The 23,807-nt window shown below is 40.2% G+C and overlaps 1 protein-coding gene across 7 annotated transcripts in view; it reads left to right on the forward strand.

Moving 5' to 3' along the window:
* Positions 1–23,807, forward strand: part of SGMS1 (sphingomyelin synthase 1) — a 207,417-nt gene that overhangs the window by 76,385 nt on the left and 107,225 nt on the right. For 6 of the 7 annotated variants that reach the window (XM_023760512.1, XM_006096638.3, XM_023760508.1 and 3 more), the window contains one exon: positions 21,653–21,692. The exons of the other annotated variant lie outside the window; for it this stretch is intronic. The gene's annotated coding sequence lies outside the window, so the exon portion shown is untranslated. The remainder of the gene's footprint in view (positions 1–21,652; positions 21,693–23,807) is intronic. 7 annotated transcript variants of the gene reach the window in all.

A 23,807-nucleotide genomic window follows, 5' to 3' on the forward strand; every position in this document is an offset into this window, starting at 1 on the left:
TAGCTGGTTTTGTTCAGTGGTTAGAGCGTCAGCCCATGGACTGAAGGGTCGTAGGTTTGATTCCCAGTAGAGGGCACATAATTGGGTTCCAGGCTCCATCCTGGACCTGCATTGGGGAGCCTGCAGGAGGCAACCAATCAATGTGTCTCTTTCACATCACTGTTTCTCTCTCCCCTTCCTCCCTCTCTCCCACTCTAAAACTCAATGGAAAATAGCCTCAGGTGAGGATTTAAAAAAAAAGTGGAAAAGTTGATGTGTGTTTATAATTCTGCATATTTTTATTCCTTAGAAAAAGCCTGTGAGGTCTTGAGGGCATCTACCTACATACTGCACATTTGCAGTTAAGAATCTAGAGGTTCAAAGGGAAGGTATTTCTTATCCTTTTTTCCTTGCCTTAATATTTTCATGTGAGAAAATTTTGTATCTGCAAAGCATTAATTGGCAAAATCCTAAAATTTTAGTGAATCTAGAAACAACTCATTGGGGAAATGTTGTGAAATACGGGCAGAGTTGGAATGCCTAAAAGACTAACCCTTCCAGACCCAAAAGTGGGGGGCGGGGCTGGCGTGCAGGTGAGTACCTTTCTTCTCTCAGGTGGGTAGGTAGGAGGAATCCGCCCTTTTGGGGACTGACCTCTCCCTCCCACAGGAGCTCCATCATGGGACGAGTCTAGGCCTGCATTGCTTTCCTTCCTGATTCCTTTTGCTGTTCTGGCTTTTTTTCTTTTCTTTTCTTTCCTCACTTGTCAATCATCTCTGTGTGGAAGTTCAAGAGTCATCTTTTAACAGGCGGTAGAGATGATCACCCAGGTAAGCGTCTCTGATCCGTTGTAGCCACAGATCGGCGCCGCCTTGTCAGGTGAGGGGCCTCTGTGGGAGGAGGGAGTTGGTGGAAGAACAGCAGACCGGGGCACTTGGGTCCTGTTGACAGGAGGAGGCCAGGCCCACGCCAGGCATTTGTGAGTTACAAATACAGTACATACTGAAGACAGTCTCTGTCTACAAAGGAAGACCTCTGTTCAAAGAAACTAAAAACCCCAACTCCCCCAGCAAACATACAAGCACAAAAGCAGACAGTAAGCAAGATGTGCAACTTTAATTTTGTTAAATGCCCATACTTAAAATTGTAATTGTTTATGTAATTATGTCTAATTATCTAAAAAGTAGTTCTAAGATTTTTTATTAGGGTTTTAATGACACCATGTATTTTAACATCTCACCACATTGTCTAACCTTTCTAAAAGTGGGATTCCTATCTTATAGTTTTTTTCTAAGTTCCTGCTGCACCAAACACAGCACAGAGCACCTTATAATAAGGATTTCGATATGACTTGTTGAATTGAGTTGAAGTGTGACTCAGTTGATTTATGTTGGTGGATTCTGCACTACTTGCCTGTGGGTGTTCACATATTCATGATGTTTATTTACAAGCTGTTTCAGTCCAAGAAATGCTTGCAAATTTTTCTTGGTTTGTGTGTGAATCATGTAGAATTATCTCTGCAAATTAGTTTTCTTAATTAACACAGAGAAGAGGGAAAAATCAAACATGTTTAATTAAGTGCCCTGCCTAGGATAGTTAAAAAATGTAACAAAAGTACTTTAGTATGTAATATAAAATTTTGCATAAAATCATGTATACAAGAGATAATTATGAATAGTTGTTATAATGTTCACATAATTTAGAACTCTGTTTTTATTTGTGTTAGAGTGATGGAGTTTGGGGACTGGATTCCTTCCCTCTACCCAGTTCTCAGCATCGAAGGAGAATCCCCAGGGAGGTGCTCTGGATGGACAAGGGAGAGGAGGTCCTACAAGTGGGGTGAGGACTTGAGAATGGGGGGCACAACAGGGCCCTCTGGGGGAAGCATAGGCGTTACTGCTAGAGAGGATGCCAAAAGATGACTATGGAGAGGCTGGGACACTCTGTGCAGAGAGGTTCTTACTTACTCTTGGGTTTTAAGCAGGAAGTGACAAGATACAATTTCTGCTGTAGGAAGATCTCTTCTGCATTGTTTTGGGGATGGACTGAAGGCCACAACAGTATTTGCAAATTCAATTGCTCTTCCCTCGGGCCTCCCTGTGCCTGTCTCTGCTTTATTTTCCGGGAGGCACTTGTCACAGGATCACACAGCATTTTATTTATTTATTTACTTGCTCATTGCCTGCTTTCCTAACTAGAATGAAAACTCCCCGAAGGCAGGGATATGTCTGTAATGCCCAGCAAGTAACAGGTGTTTGGCAAGGATATATTCACCAATCGAATGCTTGAGTCAGTTTCTGAAATCAAAGTGTGTCATTGCTTTCCCCCCAAATTTAATAATCTATACCAGCAGTTCTCAACCTGTGGGTCGCGACCCCTTTGGGGGTCGAACGACCCTTTCACAGGGGTCGCCTAAGACCATCGGAAAACACATATATAATTACATATTGTTTTTGTGATTAATCACTATGCTTTAATTATGTTCAATTTGTAACAATGAAAGTACATCCTGCAACACCTTAAAGGAGGGATCAAAATTAGCATCACAATAAGGGACAATGGTGTCACCTGCCTCTGGATGTCATACCCCGGTCAAGAACGGGGCATCTGAATCTAATCATGAAGAAACATCAGAGAAAACCAACTGAAGGATATTCTCTAAAATGACTGGCATGTATTTTTCGAAAATGTCAATGGCATGAAAGACAAAAGCTGAAGAACTGTTTCAGTTGAAGGAACATTAAGGATACATACGGGTTAAAAGCAGTTTATGATTCTGTGCTGGATCCTGGGGAAAAGAAAACTGCCGGAAAGGTCATTAAGACGATTGATGAGATTAAAATATGCAAAGGGAACCTGGGAAACATCACAAGCCAGCAAGAGTGCTTCTATCTAATTTAGCTCTTTGGATAAAATGTCAGCATTCACAAGCCACATATCTGGGTGGCTTGAATCATGTTGCAGGACCAGGGCAGCAGGTCAAAGATCAGCAGGGGTAAAAACCCTAGAATTGGATTCGAGAGACCTGGCTTCTATCAGGGCTCTGCTACCCCCCACCCCCAAACTGTTTGTGGCCATGGTTCTTTCTCAGAGGTTGGAGTTCTGAAGTTCAGAGACTCTGCTGTTACATAACTTTTAATCTGAACAGCACAACTAGTTCCAAGGATGTGAATGCTAGGGTGTACTGTAGCTTCTCTGGAGGTAGGATTCAGATTTCAAAAGCCAATGAAGGAGGAAAAAGTAAAGACCATGACTGACAAAGTTTCCTTTTTGGTAGCACTGACGTTCTTTTTTTTTTTTTTAATTTTGTTTTATTGCTTAAAGTATTACAAAGAGTATTACATATGTCTCCTTTTTTTCCCCCCTTGACCTTCCCCCGGCCTCCCCTACCCCCTAGTGTCTTGTGTCCATTGGTTATGTTTATATGCATGCATACAAGTCCTTCGGTTGATCTCTTAATTCCCCCCCCCCCCCCAACCCTCCCTGGGCTTCCCACTGTAGTTTGACAGTGTTCAATGCTGCTCTGCCTCTGTATCTATTTTTGTTCATCAGTTTATAATGGTCTTTATTATCCATAAATAAGTGAGATCATGTGGCATTTTTCTTTCATTGACTGACTTATTTCAGTTAGCATAATGCTCTCCAGTTCCATCCATGCTGTTGCAAATGGTAAGAATTCCTTCTTTTTTACAGCAGCATAGTATTCCATTGTGTAGATGTACCACAGTTTTCTAATCCGTTCATCTGCTGATGGGCACTTAGGCTGTTTCCAGATCTTAGCTATGGTGAATTGTGCTGCTATGAACATAGGGATGCATATATCCTTTCTGATTGGTGTTTCTGGTTTCTTGGGATATATTCCTAGAAGTGGGATCACTGGGTCAAATGGGAGTTCCATTTTTAGTTTTTTGAGGAAACTCCATACTGTCTTCCATAGTGGCTGCACCAGTCTGCATTCCCACTAGCAGTGCACGAGTGTTCCCTTTTCTCTGAATCCTCTCCAGCACTTGTCGTTCGTTGATTTGTTGTTGATAGCCATTCTGACAGGTGTGAGATGATACCTCAAGCACTGACATTCTTATTTGTTGGTTTCTTCTTGATGGTCAAGTTACAGTAAAAACACAGAGGGAGGTGGGGATAGAAGGAAGTGCCACATACTCAAAACATAGTTTTGTGTACTGTCTTTCTGTCTTCTAGAGTGGGAAGCTAATTTCAGGAATTTATTTTATAGGGCATATTTTGTTACCAGTCACTCTTTAGCCCAGTTCCTTCTGCCTGGCCCAGGGATCATGGAGACCCAGTGATGATAGATATCCGTCCCGTGGCCACGAGCCTCCCTAGGATTGGTTAAAGAGTTCTTTGAAAAATCCGCTGAGATCCCTCTTTAAATCTTGAACCATCAAAGAAAGATTTTAAAATTATATATCCATATACCATAATCATTGAAATTAGAAAGTAATTTCAGAGCATTTTAACATAATAATGGTTGAAACAGTTTCCTGTTTAAACCTGGAATAAACCTAAACAAATGCCATCTTCAGAGCATGCCAGTGTTTTGAACCACTTCCTTGGGTGGGTGGTAATATGGGTTTATAATAGCCAAGATGGAGAGATGAAGACTGTTCAGAAATCTGGAGCCAGTAACATAACTAAGGTTTTAGAGTGTTATTTTACATAAATGCTTCTCAGTGGAGTATATAAATAATGTGTCAACATTTTAAGGAGTAATTCAAAATGTAATAATATTAATGGAACCTGAATCAGAATCTTTATGTAGAGATAAAAAATGTTGATAAATGTGGAGTGCTCAGAAAAATGCCTGGTGCATACACACACACAGTAGAGGGTCTTTAAGTGTTTTGATGATGAATCAGCACCCTTTTGAGGTAATTCTTATTGTAAAATCCATTTTCATGTGCATAAATGTGAAGTGTGCATAGATCTTTTACAACTGCTTCAGGTTCCCACGTATGTTATGTTTTACTATAAATTGTTAGTAAATTTATAGAAAGAACAAAGTGACAGCAGTTATTTGGTAGGAGTTTGATTTAAATGTTCCTAAGTCTTTCTCTCAGGTTCTGTGAATTTCAATGAGAAGCCAGATAAAGATGCTAAGTAGATAGTCTTCATCAGATTAAGTTTTTTTGGTTTTGTTTTGCTTTTTAATACAGTATATGAAATTAGCCTAAGCCATACTTTAAAAGATAGTCCTTCATTGTTGCCTGGGTCAATTCCCAGTCAGGGCACATGCCCGGGTTGCAGGCTCAATCCCCAGTGGGGGGCATGCAGGAGACAGCTGATCAATGATTCTCATCATTGATGTTTCTCTATCTCTCTCCCTCTCCCTTCCTCTCTCTGAAACCAATAAAAACATAAAAAAAGACAGCCCATTGTCATGAACTCTTTAATTAATCCAGAAAACATAGAAAAGCAAATTTATCTCACAATATGCTTTACCCCCCCCTTTTTTTGGCTGCTTTACCCTTTTGCTATAACCAAATTAAGTATAAAATTAAGTATGAAATATGTGATAAGCTCTTTTCAAATTGTGAAAAAAGGTGCAATTTTGTACTATGCTACCACTGTTTAATTTGTGACAGCCTGCCTGCTCTAGAGAATGTTTATATATTTACTAGAGGCCTGGTGCACGAGATTCTTGCACTGGGGGTGTGGGGGGGAGGTGGTCTCTCAGCCCAGCCTGCGCCCTCTCACAGTCCAGGACCCTTCTCTCCTTACCGCCTGCTGAGGCTTCTGCCACTGCCTCAGCACTCACCAGCTGTGAGCCTGGCTTCTGGCTGAGCAGCGCTTGTGTACTGACCACCAGGGGGCAGCTTTGGCGTTGAGCGTTTGCCCCCTGGTGGTCAGTGCACGTCATAGTGACCGATCGTTATGCTGTTCTGTCAATTTGCATATTACACTTTTATTATATAGGATATGTAAGAACATGCTTTTGTGACTGCAGGGACAATTTTGAGGTTTGAGGAGTATGTGTATAAATTGTATCAAATAACATGATCTGAATAAATTTGGGAAGGACATGCATATGTAAAGTGCTAAATATGAGATCTTTTAGTGACTTACATTTTATGGTATTTTAGTAATAATGAAACCTTTCTCCTCCTTATCATCTGTTACTCGTTTAGTGCTTATTAGATGCCAGGCACATGCTAAGTGCTTTATACAATTTTGCAGTTTAATTTTCCCACAAATTTAACACACATGTATTCACAGCTCCATTTCACAAGTGAGGAAACTGAGGTTTAGAGAAGAGTTACTTTACCTCAGAAGTGGCAGTTTCAGATCTGAATGCAAAGATGGTTTTGTGCCCCCTAATTTTTTTTAGTTTAACTACATTATTAAAATTACCTCTCAGAAGATGATTATTCAGCATACTCATGAGAACCAGATTTGCTAATATTCTTACCCAACTGCATAGGTGGGACAAAAGTTTAATTCAATTAACAAGTTTTAAAGTAAAAAAAACCCAAAGGATTGCCATAAGAATGGCTATTTATTTAAAAAACCCAAAAATCCATAGCCAGGCTGGCGTGGCTCAGTGGTTGAGCATCGGCCTGTGAACCAGTAGGTTATGGTTTGATTTCTGGTCAGGGCACATGCCCTGAGGGGAGCATGCAGAAGGCAGCCAATCAATGATTATCTCTCATCATTGATGTTTTTATCTCTCTCTCCTTTTCCCTTCTTCTCTGAAATCAATAATATATATATATATATATACACACACACGTATATATATTTAAAGACCATAAAATGACAAGTGTTGACAAAAATATGGATGTTGGAACCCTTATGTTATAGTAGGAATGTAAAATAATACAGTTTCTATGGAAAACGGTATGGTGATCCCTCAAAAAATAAAAAATAGAATTACTGTATGACCCAGCAATTCTACTTCTGAGTATCCAATAGAATGGAAAACAGGATCTCAAAGAGATATTTGCACATCCATTTTCATAGCAGCATTAGTCACAGTAACCAAGAGGTGGGAGCAACCCAAATGTTCTCTGATGGATAAGTGGGTAGATAAAATGTGGTATATACAAACAGTAAAATATTATTCAGCCTTGACAAGGAAGGAAATTCTAACAAAGGTTGCAACATGGATGAACTTGAAGACATTATGCTAAGTGAAGTAAATCGTCACAAAAGGACAAATAACTGTATGGTTCCATTTATATAAAGTACCTAGAGTATCAAAATTACAGAGACAGCATGTAGGATGGTGGTTTCCAAGGGCGGGGGGTGGGGGGGAATGGATAGTTATTGTTTAGTAGGAACAGAGTTTCACTTGGGAAGGTGAAAAAGTGCTGGAGATTGATGGTGGTGACGGTTGCACAACAATGTGAATGTTCTCATTGCCACTGAACTATATACTTAAAAGTCGTTAAGGCAGTAAATTTTATGTTAATTGTATTTTACCACAATTAAAAATAATAATTATAAAAAGGAAAAATAAATAAAGGATTGACGTGGTTGGCTGTGAATTCTTCCCTCTGAAGGATAAAAGGGATTTTTATCCCAGTCACATATTTTGCGAGTTACATTATTTCAACCCACCCAAACAGCATTCTTTGGGAAATCGGGGGTGGTGGGGATTCATTGAGACCTTGAGTTTTACTTCCCCAACCCCTAACTTGCTTGAAGTCTTCATTCTCTTCATCTTGTCCAATCAAAAATGAATGGGCTTTTCTTAGAAATAGAATTCCCTGGAGGGTGATACCAGAATACTTTCACTCAGGGTTTTAACAGCAGCTTGCTCAGCCTGAGAGGAAAAGCAACATGCAGAAATAACCCGGGGTTGGCATTCAGATGGGTAAACAAGATGTTTCTAAAATAAAACCTGTAACGGAGAGTCATGCTTTTCAGTTAAGCCCAGTGTTAGATGGTAAGTGGATGAATCATCTGATCTGAACTGGTCAACTGAAGGTTGTGGAATTTAATCCCCAGTAACCTTTTTGTTTATCTTAAAAGAATCTCATTGGTTCTGAATTCAATTCCAAAAGGATTAATGGGATACAACAATGAGGCTAGGTTGTCCTATCTCCCAGCTCTAACACTAGATGGCTTGTATGGATTGTAATACTTGAAGAGATGGGTCCGACCTTTCTGGTGGATGGACCTCATACTCTAGTGCAGAACGGTCCTCAGTAGGCATCTTACTGTGTGTGTGGAAAGTTCAACAAAGGAGTATGGGAGCATCTGGCAGAGAGGCCTTTCCCCTCTTTGGGGGGCAGGGGAGGAGAAGTGTGGGTGAAGCCAGAGTTCTCCAAGTTAATGATGGCTAAAGTGTGCCCTGGAGAGATTGCTACCAAGGTTCTGGACTTCATTCTAACGGCAGACTGTGGGGGCTGTTGTCCCTCGTCAGTGGGGACAGGAGGGTAGAAATAACCAGGGTGATTCCACCCCCCCCACCCCCCACACTTTTACGGTCGCTTTCATTACTGGGTAGAAACTAGAGTTAAATTAGTGAGACCAAATAGGAGGCTGTTGCTGGTCATGCCTAAAGATCATGGCAGTGATATTAGCCAACATGCTGCCTATGTGCCGAAAGCTTTACTCAGCTCTGTGAGCTCTGGGTGGGTGGCATTCCAGTACCGTTTTTCAGATGAAGAAATTTAGGAGGAGAGAGGCTAAGCAATTTGCTGAAGGTCACACAGCTTGGACTGACTGGATCCGGGATGGTAGGCAGGCCTAGGTGCTGGTAGGAAGGATTGTGTTTCAGAAGGTCCAGAGGTGGTTGATTACTGGGCTCCAGGGGCCCTCTGGTAGCTCTGGCCACGTCAGTTCCTTCTTGGAGAGATGACAGCTGTTGTACCGTAGGAGCTGGCATGGCCTGAGCTTTGTGGAGGAATGGGCCAGTTGGGGGCATTTGCTAGTGCTGTGGGCCCCCGGGTGCCTGGTTGCTTTTGCAGATGGTGGTAGTGGTGGGGGTATTGGGCATAATGTTGGGGTGGTGGCAGAGGACACAGTGTGATTCTATTTAATAAGTTAGCTGTACGTTGATATTTATTGACACGAGCAGGTTCCGCCAGTTCCCAGCATTTGGCTGAGGAATAAAGAACAGCGGACAACCAGCAGAGTGCTTTTGTATGATGTTTACTTTGTACAGAACTCTGTGCTTGGCACAACCCGCTTGACAATACAGGTAGCAAGAAATTTATAGCCACTAACGGATTATTTATACCAGAACACAAAAGACAATTTTCACATGTTTTGGAGGCCTGTTTCTTGCAGGCGGCTGTGGAAAGTGCGTAGCTCATCTACCGAAATGTAGGAAAGGTGGTTAGCAGTGTAGTAGAGAAGCAAGGAACTGTGATTTTCCACTTTGTTTAAAACAACCTGCCTTCATTGGCCATGCTTATCATTGAATATATAGGCCTCAGTATTAAAGGAAAAACTGACAGGTAGGGAACATCTGCTATTTTACTTTTAAAAAAACATTCAATTGTTTCTTTTTAAGTAAAAAATATATATGCACGTGGTTTAAAAAATTCCCTAAGCCACATAGAAGGTAGAAAGTGAAAAGCCTTCCTTTCATTCCAGTCCTCCCTTGCCTTCCCCAGAGTTTCAGTTTTGTGTGTATTCTTCCATCATGTTCTATGCAAATACAGCATTCTGAATACAATATGCACACTATCCCATGCTTTGCTCTATTCATTGTCTGATACTTCTTGGAGATCATTACATATCAGCACATACAAGTTTCACCCATTTTAAAAAGTGGCTACACGATTCCAATGTATGGAACAATCAGAATTTAACCACTCTCAGTTAGACATGAACTCTTTTTAAAACAAAATTGAGAGGTATATCCTTATGGTACATCCTTTGTTGTTAAGTTTTGTACATACAAAATCTTGGGAGGCTTTCTGTGGACATCTGTTGTGTGGAAAACCAGTCACCTTTTAGGATTTAGCTTGTTTATCATAGTTTCCATCCTGCCAGCAATTGTGTAAAGGAACTGGTTAATTACATCACTTCTATTTAAACATTTTCTCCTAAAAGTAAGGTATTTCAAAAAGTGTTATTTCAGGCAGGTACAATTTAATTGTTAAGTAAGTCCCTCTCGATAGAAACAGCAGTCTTGATTCTGAGCCCCAGCACCCCATTAAAATCCAAGAACTGTAAGCTAACCATGATGGCACAGGGGCCACTCGCTTCCCTGGATGCGGAGCTGCAGGTACCTGAATGTGGGGAATGTGCCGAGTGGCTGTTGGCAGAAAGTCTTGAGCTTCCCAAGGACTGTGTTGCTGCTCTGTTTTTCACCTGCACTTCCGTGTCACCAGTTCGTGGGATATTTTTCTGCCAGCTTTGTGCATGTTAACCTACCTGAGGGGGTGTGCTTAAACTTCTTATTCATATCGATATATTTCTGCAAATTTCTGTTTTTCATCACCTTTCTAAAGTTAAATCTTAGGAAGATCTAAGGATGTTTAAAGAAACTGGTAGTGAGTTTTTGTTTAGATGTTTTAGTATTTAACCTGGCGTTTGGAACCTGGGCTTTGCCATTTCATTCTCTAGACTATTAATCATATTATAATTACTACAATTAAATTTTGGGACAAACCTGGAAATCTGTGTATACTGTACCTCATTGGTCAATCAATTAGTATGTCTTACTTTAAATTAAAAAACACAAAATACTAGCCTACAGATTTGTTTGAAAGACAATTTGCTAAAATATCACAGCATCACCAATGAATGGGCTCTACTCCTTTTAACTAATTGTTCTTGTCAGTGGTGATCCAAGATGGGTGTAGTTACTGAGCTTTTGAAAGTATATATCTAACTTCTATAATGTGGGAGCACCCAGTGAGCACCTATTAATAACTACCTCCCATAAGTAATAACAGTTGCTAATTTGCATTGAGCCACTACTCATCAAAACCCTGCAACTTTTTTTTGCCCGAGTTATATGGATAAGGAAACGGAAGAGGATAATTGAACACACAGGCCCACAGTTTGTAAGTTCCTCTGAGGAGCTGAGGCTCAGAATTAAATGACCTCTAACCATAGGTCATTAAAAGTCACACTGCTAATGAGAAGCCTCATAGTCTGAAATCCAGATTCTTCAGTGTTGCTCACAGTACTTATCTAAGGCCGGACCTTATGTGTGGGCCTGTTCTACATATTTTAAGTCATTTAGCTTCCCTGGTACCCACCCACTAAATGTCAATTAAGACCCCAATGACTGTGCCCTCCAAAATGTCCCACATATTTCTAATGTCTTCTACCAGGTGTCATATTTACATTTCTTAATTTCATACTTATCTCTGACCATTATATTACATTGCCTCCCATGGGAATTTTTTAATCAACAGTAATCAAACTTGACTCTTGCTCATAATTTGGAATAGTTAGAATAATTAGAATAATTGTAAATGCAATTCATTTGAATATAGAATCACAGCTGACAGAGAACATCCCACCCAGATCCCTGTTTTATGGATTAAACACGCGTGCGCACGAGACACACACACACACACACACACACACACACACACACACACACACACCCCTTCTACCCACCGAGCGGCACAGAGATGGGGGAAAGACTTTCTAAAAGTCAAAAAATAAATCAGCAGGACTAGATTTAGCCCCTACTGAGGTGGGAGCCATTTCTTTGCGTTACCAGTTTGCTGCAGGCAAATGTATTAGACTGAGCTGTGTTTATTTTCTAATGAGTGATTTTGACCTTTCAAAGGGAGCCACTTGGAGAGTTAATGTAATTGAATGGAAACAGCACACTATGGAACTGCAGGACAAGTTTGTGGCTATTTTGGAAAAGATATTTCGAACTTTTTAAAATGCTGACAGAACTGGACACTTAGGGTGAGGCTTGTCAGTCTTCCCCTAGCAGGTGTTTGTGTAGCTCTCCCACTTTTTAAGACGAATAAGAGACAGGTCAAATAATCTCATCTAGACTAATTCTGGTGGTTCCTGTAGAGGGAAAGAATTTTTGGTGAATGAAAAATGTTATTGTTTGAGAACATTCACTTGTTCAGAAAACTTCTTCAATCCCTGTCAATTGGCAGATACAGTTTTAAGCTCTGTGGATGAATTGGATATAAATTTTGCGTGTTCTTTATGGTGCTGCTTCCATACTTTTTCAATAAAAGATATCTTGAAAAAATTACTTGATTACTTAGGGAACCAGACAACTGTAATGTCCACTTTACAGGAACAAGATCAGAGATTAGTTCTGGTAAACATACCCTCTCTTTACCCGACAGTACCACCTCGTTTGTTTAATTGGATGCGTATAGATTGAATATGAAATGTTTTATGGAACAGATTGTTTTGTTTTGTTTTATTCAACATATTTTTTTTCAGAACAGATTGATAAAGTTGATTTATTATGTAGAGAAGGTCATTAGATGATTATATCTTTTAAAAAGGCATCTTTAACCTCACAGAATTGCTTGGACCTCAAATTTGGATTGTGGTTAATCAGTTAAGCCTCAGAGCTTGAGGAAACTATGACCAGTGCAGAAATGGCTTCTGATGAATGATGGGGGAGAATTTGCAGGTGTTGGACCAAACCTTCTCCAAATACCCTTGTACAAATTTGGATGTGTTGAAGGATATGTATTTCATACTAATTGTGGGAAAGAAAAGTTCATTTAAATTGTTGACATAGGTTTTCATTAGTGATTCAGAAATAGAGGTTGTTTTGAAATCACCCAAGTCATAGTAGTAGGAAAATAATTCTCCTTGTGCTTTCCTGTCTCCTTCTTTTTATTCTTATTATATAGAGACTGGGAATGTAACTTGGGACAAGTCTGAGTTAATAACTCACTGTGCAGACATTAGATTCATTTAGAGCTGTTTGTCTCTTTTATTTTCATGAGGGAGAGACCACTCATTAAAAAGCTTGAATATGCAGAACTCTTTTAAAAAATAAAATTAGTAAAACAGAACAGATTTAGGGTATCTCCTGGGGTTGTTCATCCCAATTTGTGTACATATCTCTTGCATCCATAGCTATAGTGTATTGCAGTTATCAGTGTTCTTAATGATGACCTTGATTCCAGACAAACATTTGAAATTGTGTTCTGGGAACTCTTGTTTTAAAATCAGGAAATGCCCAGCCAGCATGACTCAGTGGTTGAGCATCGACCTATGAACTAGGAGGTCATGGTTTGATTCCGGTCAGGGCATATACCTGGGTTGCAGGCTCAATCCCCAGTGTGGGGTGTGTAAGAGGCAGTGTATCAGTGATTCTCTCTCATCATTGATGTTTCTATCTTTTTCTCCCTCTCCCTTCTTCTCTGAAATCAATAAAAAATACATAAAAAATCAGGAAATAACCCCAGAAGTACATTTAAGGAGATAGGAAAGTGTTTAGGATGCAATTTGAATGAAAACAAGTTTCAAAATAGTATGCATATATGTTCTCAATTTGGTGAGATGTTACTATGTTTTTCAGAACTTTATAGTGAACCAAAGTAACTCTTATAAGAAAATAAATGTTATTAGAAGTGGGAGGGAAAAACCCTAATTCTTGACAAAGCAGTGAATCTGGCATCTCTCAAAAAAAGAAATGGGGCAAAGATATAGAAGAATATTTAATAGTTCAGTAGCCTGGAAACATGTTCATATATTGTGACATAAAAATGATTATGAAATAGTATGTATAGTTCTAAACTTATGAAATAATTGATCAAACAAGAAGTATTCAAAAAGCATGTATAAATAATCCTGTACTAGGATTGTAAGCCATGGAAAACAACCCAGAGACCTTCTCATAAACTGACCTCATTGTATAGTGAGAAACCTAGAGTCCAGAAGAGAGAGGAAATAGAAAATAATAAAACTGCATTTCTTTTAACATTTGACCTCAGATTTCTTAAGTGGTACAAGTTGTTTCTTCCATTTAGTCTAAGGAACAAGGTGGCTTTATTCTAACCATGTTAGTAATAGGTGGTTACATAAAAAAGTAACTTAAGTTGCTATGATGACCTCTGTTTCTTTTTTTTCATTTCCTTTTTTTTTGGTTGAAAAAACCAGGCCAGTCTCACTCCAGAAAGGCAGGGGAACTCGGTAGGTGTGAGGATCTCAGGAAGTGGTGTGGGTTCAGTTCTCACTTTCTATGCCAGACATGGCCCATGAAGGTTGCTCTTACCCTAAGATCTAACTGGCAGCTTCCTGTAGGCTTCTTGATTCCAGTTCTTGAGGCAGAGAATCTGATTGGCTGACCCCAGCTCTTTGCCTGTAAACACAAGTCACAGGCTCCTGGCCAGCCTATGAACGTCTGCCTCTTGGTCAGGTGTTCTTCCAGGCCCAGCTGTGGCTGTGTGGGTGGAGCTATAGCAGGTGATACAGAAGATGGCAACTTAGCCCGAGGGCGTGGCAGATCCCCCAGAAATAGGAGTGGTGAGCAGAAACCTGATTTATGTCTGTTACAATAAATTAGTTTATTCTCCGTTAAAAACATTTCCCATAATCTGCTCTGGGACTGTATTTAATATTTTAATTTGTTTGTTTCTATATTGGAATAAATTTGGGATTTCCTTATAGCTCATCTTACATTCTTTTTTTTTTTTTTTTTTTTTAATGGGCCCAGGTGCCCATCTTACATTCTTATTAGCCAGCTAAATGTTGCCTCTTTTAGGAAAACAAAAGGCAGCTTTTGTGACTTGCAAAGTTTATTATGGTAGCTTGGTTTTACAATTCATGCTGAATTTTCTTTTGAAGCTAGAAATTACTTCAAAGTATTTAAAAAAGGAAGTTAGAAAATTCTTATTGTTCTGAGTTCCTTTAATTTTATTAAATATTTATTCTTCTCATATTGAAAAAGAATCCAGGTTCAAAAGGCAAGGCATTTAGATTAGTTTTTAAAGTATTTATTAAATTGCTGAGCAGTACACACTGTTTGGGATATGACGAAGTCTGTGCTTATAAGATGAGTTGAGAGATAGTGTGACTGTTTCAAAGGGAGACTACTTGGACTATAGGAGATTAGATATACTTTAGAGAAATGTTTTAAAGGATTAAAAGGTTTTGATCTTAGTTAAAAAATTTAGACTGTGTAAAGATGGTTTTAATGGAAGCTAAACTATAATCATATATTATGTGGAGATAATTACTAAGCCAGAATTTATTGGATCCATCTATGATATTTAGAGAAAAAAAGTTTTTATTAAGTCAAAAAAGAGCATGTGGACAGTTCCTCCATTACTGCAAATATATTTCCATTGTTGTTTCTAAATCAGGTGATACACATGGATTAGGAGGGTGGAGAGCAGGGTTAGGGGAAGGACATTATAGGGAATTGCAGGAGCAAACATTTAGCAATGAATACATCTTTTGAGACTGGGTGGTAATCCAATTTTGAAAATAATGACTAAGTGTGGAAAGTTAAGGTGGATGAACCAGATGACTTGACTGGGCTGAACTAAGAAACTTGATTTGATATAATTGGTAACAAAAATGAATGAGGTTTTGTTAGGTGCTTTCCAACTCCTGTCCAAGGTAATGAGGTCATTATAGGTGCAGATAAAGTGTGGCTCTTGCCCTCAAGGAGCTGTGATCAATGACATATGAAGAAGATTGGATTAGCACATCAATAGTTAGAAAGTTATTTCTTCAACTGGTGGATTTCCCAGTAAAAGTTTTGGGAAACTGAGCGTCTCCTGGGCAGCCTGAAAAAGGGAAAATAAGGGTTAAGATTTATATTTTAAGGTAGGGGTGGGGTATCTGATGATTTAATTAGAATAAAAAATACCTTTTTGGTTTGGAAAACTCTTTTTTGTGCCCATACATGCTATTTCCCATCAGTAAAAGGGAGAAGGCATTTTGATGTTTCACATGCTTGTTTTCAGGATTAAAATGAGCTACATAAAATGCCTGGGAACTGTGCCTGGCCCCTGCCTGGGAGTGCTCCTGCGCGATGTTGATACTTACCTCAGTGGTATTAGTTACCACATAGAAATGTAAATACTGGTTTACACGTTTTTCTCCTTGTCTAACTGAGAGCTCCTAATGGGAAGCCACTCTTTATCCGCCCGAACCAATAAATGTTTGCTTTGAGGTCACACTTGGGTCTTCAGCATTAGCTTTCCATAGGAGACTGCACCTTTCAGTCACCTGTTGAAAAACAAAATTCAGCTGAGGAAATCAGATGAGTCATACAAAATGGAAGGTTTCTATAGCCAGAAAGAGGGTGGGACTAAGAAGTTGCAAGTATGGATTATTTCAGACAAGGACACATTCCCTTAGGGAAGGCAGGGGGGTTATCAGACAGATCACCTTCCTTGGTTGATCAGGAAAAAAGGGGGACACATGTAATACTTCCAACAGTAAATAATTATTTAAAAAAATAAATAAAAAGTAAAATGCCACTCCTAAGGCAGGCTGAAGCTAGGTTAGTTACTAAGTTTTGGTTTGGTGATGTGGTTTGGCCTGTTTCTGTGTTGTTGTTTTTTAAATATATTTTTCATTGATTTCAGAGAGGAAAGGGAGAGAGAAATAGAAACATCAATGATGAGAGAGAATCATTGATTGACTGCCTCCTGCACGCCCCCTACTGGGAATCGAGCTTGCAACCCGGGCATGTGCCCTTGACCGGAATTGAACCCGGGATCCTTCAGTTCACAGACCGACGCTCAATCCACTGAGCATGGCTAGGGCATGGGCTGTTTTTGTTTTTAAGCACTTATAAGCTAGACATGTGTTGTCTGAGGCCTTTCAACTCTATTTGAATCTTCCATCCTGAGTGATGGTGAAGGTTCTTCTCCAAGCAGAGGAAAGAAAGAAGAGGCTCACTTAAACTGTGTTTATTTGAGCGGTAGAGAGGAAGAAAGCACTAACTTTGTAGTACTTTGGATTGTGTATTCTCTTAAATTAAAAATTCATTTGCTTAACATGCTGCTTATGAGTGAGAATGAGAAAGTCTTCCACGGTTTTTACTCTTCTAATAAAGTAAAATTTTAATAGAAAAAACAAAATAGAAATATAAAAATATAATTAAATTTATCTTGTGCTGTTATTGGTCTCTAAATTATTCATGTCTAATTACATACCATCTTTCCCCTGAGAAGAAACGACCAAATTATATTTAGAATTTGGGAGAGGGCTGCCAAAAATGAAGCATGCCTGCTGCGATTTCTCTTCTTTTTCTTTTGTTAAAAAATCTGTTTTTATTTATTTTAGGGAGAGAGATGAAGTGAGAGGGAGAGAGAGGAACATTGATGTGAGAGAAGGACATCGATCAGTTGCCTCCTGCATGCCCTCTACTGGGGATGGAGCCCACAACCTGGGCATGTGCCCTGACTGGGAATCGAAACGAAGACCTTTTGGTGCATCAGACAATGCTCATCCAACTGAGCCACACCGTCCAGGGCCCTGCTGTGATTTCTGTGTTATGTTTGCGTGGTAGACATAGCAGTTGATTTCAGCTTTGTCTCCCAGGGGTGTTTTCTGGACAGCCACTCACTCAATCAGGTGGGTCCCCAATGTGAAATCACTGCCCTCCCTGGTCTAAGAGGAAATAACAAGCTTTGAAGGACTGGCCATACAAGTACAAACTTGTGAAGTGGGAGTTTGCCAGGCCTTGCAGAATTATTTCAACTTCAATCTTCCCTTCCTCAGCCTCGCTTCTTCTTTTTTAAAAAATATATTTTATTGATTTTTTTTTACAGAGAAGAAGGGAGAGGTATAGGAGAGGGATATAGAGTTAGAAACATCAATCAGCTGCCTCCTGCACACTCCCCACTGGGTATGTGCCCGCAACCAAGGTACATGCCCTTGACCGGAATCGAACCTGGGACCCTTGAGTCCGCAGGCCAATGCTCTATCCACTGAGCCAAACCGGTTAGGGCAGCCTCGTTTCTTATGCTCATTCCTTTCTACTCTTTGAACACCTATATCAGTGTAGTTTTTCTGGAGAGGAAGCCACTGGCAGTAAACACATCGGAGTTTGAGTATTGCTATACCAGAATGCTTGTGAATAAGGGAACGGTACTCTCACTTCCCCTAATATTCTTCTGATTGTCATTGGGTTAATGCTACAAAGATTCTTGCCTTACTGTACTCAGATTTAATTGAACGTTTAGAGCCATAACCTTACAAGTGTAATTTGCATATTTTTTTCCTGTAGATACTTTACTTACAAGGATAGCATAGTTAAGTTGCTCGTTAACTAGTCCTAGAAGGAACTCGTATTGCATCTTCACAGCTCGTGTCCACTAAAATTCAACCTGCCCCTTTTACTGTGCCTTCCAGGTGGACAGTGTAAAGACATCTCATTAGCAGTTATCTAATCTATGCAGAGTCCATCCAGACCTGTTTTGGTTTCCTGTCCTCAAGTCACTGGCGAACAAGACACTTCCCCATCTCGCTGGGGGAAGAGTGTCAATATCCTTTACCCAGGACTTAACAAAAGCAACTTGAAGCCAGAAAATAGTGAAAGAATCATTATGTGATTTGGACTTGAAAGGAAATTTGGTTGCTTTCATCAGTAAGCCAGGACTCTCCCTTTGCTATCCAACAGGCATGATTTGGAAACCTTTTCTACTTCCTCACAATGTGAATTGGATAAGTTTTTGACCTTGGACAATTTTGCAACTTTGGACAAGTTATGTAACTTCTTTGGGCCAAATGTCTGCATTTGAGAAGTTGGGGATACTAACCCTGCTTCCTTTGCAGGGTTTGATGGGATTAAATGTAAAGAATTTCATGCTACCTGACCATTATAGTTATTGTCATGGACATATTATTTTTGATGTAATAATGAGGATGCAGGAAGGCCTTTTTAGCCACATGCCTTTTAGTCGGTACATCAGATATAGTCTTATGTCAACTTATTCAGATATTTTATTTCCTCTCCTTCTCAAGTAGCAGTATGGAAAGTTCTCTTTTTTAACTGTATTCTCATTTTGGCCCCTGCTTTTGGAAAGCATTAATGATAGAATTAACTACTTTGCAGGTTGGCATGCCATTTGAAGGTGGCATTATCATAGGTTCCTCAATGATTTGCTGTTTAATTTTCCTCTCTGCATCTGTGACTTTCTCTGAGGGACATCATGTTCTTTTGATTTCCCCCACTGCAGTGTGAAAGCATAAAGCATACAGAGCAATAAAACAAGTTAACATGTCAGAAAATCAGACCTTGTGAAGGGTAAGGATTTCTTTTAACCGTTTCCTTTGAGCTACAGAAAGATAAGATACAAGTGACAAAACCTTCAGTTTTTTGCTAATTCAGAACACTTTGTGGACCCTGCATTACTTGGTTCTTTTCCTTTAAATCATTCATTGGTGGGAACAATACAGTCAGTATATTCTGTATCTAAGTACAATGGCCTCTTTTCTGTGAACATTTTCCTTTTTGTTTTTGGTGTCTCTCATCCTACATAGAAGCTGAAAAGAGGAGCAGGGTTGCCTCCTCTACTCACTGTTGAACTTTGGGTTCCATACTTAAGTTTTGAAACTTAATCTCCGTATCTGTCTGTGGACTTTATAGCAATTGGGAGATCAAATGAGATGATGATGCACCAGTAACTTAGTTTAGCTTCCAGCACATATTGGCTTGGTTATTATCTTTATTTTATATGTGTTTTTGTACCTACAGGAAGGAGGTCCAAACTTCCTCTGACCTCCTCCCCTCTTCCCTCTGCTCCCCTTCCCCCATCTCACCCTCAGCAGTACATTCATCCTGGACACACCTTTCCCTTCTATTTATAGCACAAACCAGCTTCTCTATCCTACAGTCTCTGGAAAACTTGCAGGTTGACCTCAACCATCTAACCAGACAAAGCACCTTCCTAAGACACATCCACATCTTTCTGAAATAACATCCCCTTCCACTCAGTGACTACCTGCTTCTCTCTCCCTAAAGCATTTTATTTGGGTCCAGATATTGGGACTCTTAGACTGTCAGAGAGATCCCTGAAAAATAATGCCTTTTCCTACAGGCAAAACTAGTGTGTGATATTCGAAGTCAGGGCAGTGGTGTCTTTTGGGGAACAGTGGTGGTCACACATATGTGTTCACTTTAGGAAATTAAGGAAGCCAGCCAAGGTTTCTGTGTTTTACTGTCTGTCTGTAATACATCCATTAATACAAATGTTTCATAATTTTTAAGGGAACTACTGTTTCTGCAGATATCATAATTCACATATATATTTTACAAATACAGTCACATGCTGCATAACACGTTTCAGGTGGACTGTGTATAGGATGGTGGTCTCATAAGATTATAATGGAGGGGGATTCCTTTTGCCCAGTGAGGTGGTAACCATTCTAATGTTTTAGGAAAATTACTGTTTTGTGCCATCACAGTGTATTAGCAATCTCTACAAATGCCTGAGGGCACTCCCTTGGGCCCAGTGAGCTTCCCACTGACACCCCCTTTCCTAAACCAGGGTTACAACTGAACTGACCCTTGTGGTTATTACATTGCAAGACACCCTTTGGCAATAACCATTAGGAAACGTTGAGAAAAAAGTGTTTCTTACTTGAGCCCTGGAGCCACAAAGCCCCCCAGGGGGTACACAGCTAGGTTGAGGTTAGAGAGAGTACTTGGACTTGAGGTTCTGCTTTTATTGAGGTAGGAGGATGGGGTCTGGGGTTTCATAGCTCCCTCTTTACTGGTCAATCTAAAACATAACAGGAGGAGTTAAAGCTCAGGAAGAGAAAGAAACAAGTATTTCAAATGGTCAGTTATCTAAATCATCCAAGATCTCTAAAACAAAGGAGGTGGCCTGGTTCGTTATCTAGTCCTGTGGCCTGTGGCTGCAATGTGTTGATCCGAGATAGCCTCCCTTGAAGGGATGCCTCTCTGAAGTGGAGGCCTGGGCCAGGCCATCAAAGCTTAAATCTGACACTTGCATTCCTAAAAGACAAGCCAGCTGCCAGGGATTACACCACAATCACTCCTGTTTGTGGTGGTGCTGGTGTAAGCACACCTACTGTGTTGCCAGCTCTATAAAAGTACAGTGCACACAATTACAGTACAGTCCAATGGCCTAGGTTTTCTAAGTGCACCCTGTGACATTTGCAAATGACGAATATCTCAGAACATGTCCTTGTTGTTAAGTGGCACAGACTCAATATTCACATACATGTTTTCAAAGGGTCATATTCATTTTTAGTTGAGGATGTCTTTCATGAAAGTAAATGAGGAAGCATTTCTAAGCCTTTAATGTGATGTGGGTTAAAGTCTATAAGCTCTTGGGTCATACATGTATGTATGGTATATGGACTCTAGTTGTTCCACTTGTTCTTGTGTTCTGGTAAAAACGAAAATGTACACATGTTGCTATCCCTTTCACCCTACAGTTTTAATTCTTATAGTTTGAAAAATGTGCTTTCTTGCTTCTTTATCTTTCTCTATATTGTCAATTAGCAGTTATTTACCTGAACGGATGAGAGATAATTTATAAGTACATGCTTTTAAAACTCATGTTACACTATTAGATGTACTTGGTGTGCAATTTTTTATTGGCATTATAGGCACATGCTTGCTTCTGCTTTGGTTTGCCTAGTAAACCTTAGTCTGAATACCATGGCAGTCAGAAATTATCTGGGAAGTGGGAAACATTACTTTTTGCAATGGATAGAGAACAAGAAGTGAAAAATAGCTGCCTTGGATTTTAGGTTTTTTTTTCTTATTACTTGAAGAAAGAACTTTAATTTACTTATTATTTTCTCCTAGATTGGAAAGAAGGCTAATGAAGAAAAGTAACACGAATCAGGTAAATGGATTTTAAATTTCTTTATGTACTCTTGATGCTTGGTTTATATTTCCCGTGTTTCCTACTGCAAAGAACTGAACAGTTTTTGTGGCCAACTTACAAGGAATGGTTTGGGGATATAGATGTAATAATCAAACATATTTATATGATTTAATTAATTAATTTTGTATGTGTATTTAATCACACATTTATATAGAACAATATTAAAACTAATGCATTTTTCTACCTCAGAATAATTTTTTCTAACTCTTTATATACATATTTGATGTTTTTATTATTTCTATGCAGATGAACATTGAAGATCACTGTGTGACAATTTGTAGATTTGCTTTGTTAAATCTTCCTTCTTTCCTTCCTTCCTTTCATTTATTCACTTATTTTATTTTGAGGTAATTGCATGCACACTGTTTAAAATTAAAATAATACTATTATAGCCATTCCCTGTTCGTTTTATACTCCCATTACTCCTTTGACCAAAGATAGCACTTTTCAACTCTTAGTTATATTTTCTGGTGTTCGCTTACCTATTTCTAAACAATACAGTGTAGGCTTTAAGTGCCATTTATTGATTTCTGTTTAAATTTTAGACTGATATATTATTGATTCTCTGCTGAGGACTTACCTCTCATATACAACCCTTTCCTCTCAGTACACACCTACTCTTACTGTCTCCCATTCTCTGGGTGCAGTCATGATACAGTCTGTGGTTAAATACATATTTAATGTTTACTTTATTATGACGATATTTTGTTCATGACCGAACTTTGTGATATTTATGTTGAACCGACTCGGGCCATTCTGCTTCACAATTCGTTGTGTATTAGCTGTTTCATTTTTCTGGAAAATTTTTGACTCTTTTCTTTATCCCCATGTATGGTTTTTTGATGCTTGCAGCAATCCTTTCAATTCAGAAACTCATGTTCTTCAATTTGGGAAATTTTCTTGTAATATTTTAAAAATAATTTTCTTTTCATCCCTTAGCCCAGCCTGCCCCCCCCCCCTCCCCCTCACATACTGGGAACCCTCAGGGGATGTCCTAGTGATGGCTTAGGCCCGCTCCCTGCTCCCCTTGGGGATAGGGCCTAAGCCGAAGTCTGGCCTCCCTTTGTGGGAGGTGACTGGGCTGATCAGGGGAAGGCACCAGCCCTATCACCCCGCTGCTGCAGCCTCTGCCAATCACCGCAGCCACCAAAGTTTTTTCATCAACACAGACTCCAGTCCCTTTACCATGAAAAAATGACAACTCTCTTTAGGCATTTTCAAGATGTGTCTTTCATATAATAATAATTTCTTTATTATTATTTTTTATCCTCACCTGAGGATATGTTTCCATTGATTTTTAGAGAATGTGGAAGAGAAAGGGAAAGACAGAGAGAAACATAAGCCCTAACCTGGGCCCCGGCCAGGGAGGAGCCTGCAACCTAGGTACATGCCCTTAGTCAGAATTGAACTCAGACCCTGCTATCGGCAGGCCAAGGCATTATCCACTGAGCCAAACCAGCTAGGGCAGGATATGACATTTCTTAGCCCTCCAGCAGGGGACCTTCGTTTTTTTCGCCAGGAGTGTGGTGAAAAACCCTAGATCACCTTTTTGGATTCTTATTACCCAGGTTACTAAGAATATTACCAGTGGCATACAGGGAGCTTAGCCAATGAGCGGTCAGAAAAGGTGTTTCCTCTGTAGTTCACAGCAATCGCTGGCTTGGCCCCCCCAGCCCAGGCCTGATGCCTCAGCCAGAGGCGTCGACCCCGATCACCCTCCAATCGCCAGATCGGCCCCTTGCCCAGGCCTGGGCAGGGGACCCCCATTTCCCCCCCATCACCGGCTCCGCCCCCCGCCCAGGCCTGACGCCTCAGCCAGAGGCGTCAGGCCTGGGCAGGGGACCCCCATCTCCCTCTGATCGCCAGATCAGCCCTTCGCCCGGGCCTGACGCCTCTGACCCAGGCTTCAGACCTAGGGCAGGGGACCCCCATCTCCCTCTGATTGCCGGCTCGCCCCCTGCCCAGGCCCCTCCGATTGCCGGCTCCGCCCCCTGCCCAGGCCTGACGCCTCTGACCCAGGCTTCAGGCCTGGCAGGGGACCCCCATATCCCCCTGATCACCGGCTCTGCCCCC

The sequence above is a fragment of the Myotis lucifugus genome, unplaced genomic scaffold (assembly GCF_000147115.1).
Source record: "Myotis lucifugus unplaced genomic scaffold, Myoluc2.0 scaffold_184, whole genome shotgun sequence".
NCBI classification, from domain to species: Eukaryota; Metazoa; Chordata; class Mammalia; order Chiroptera; family Vespertilionidae; genus Myotis; species Myotis lucifugus.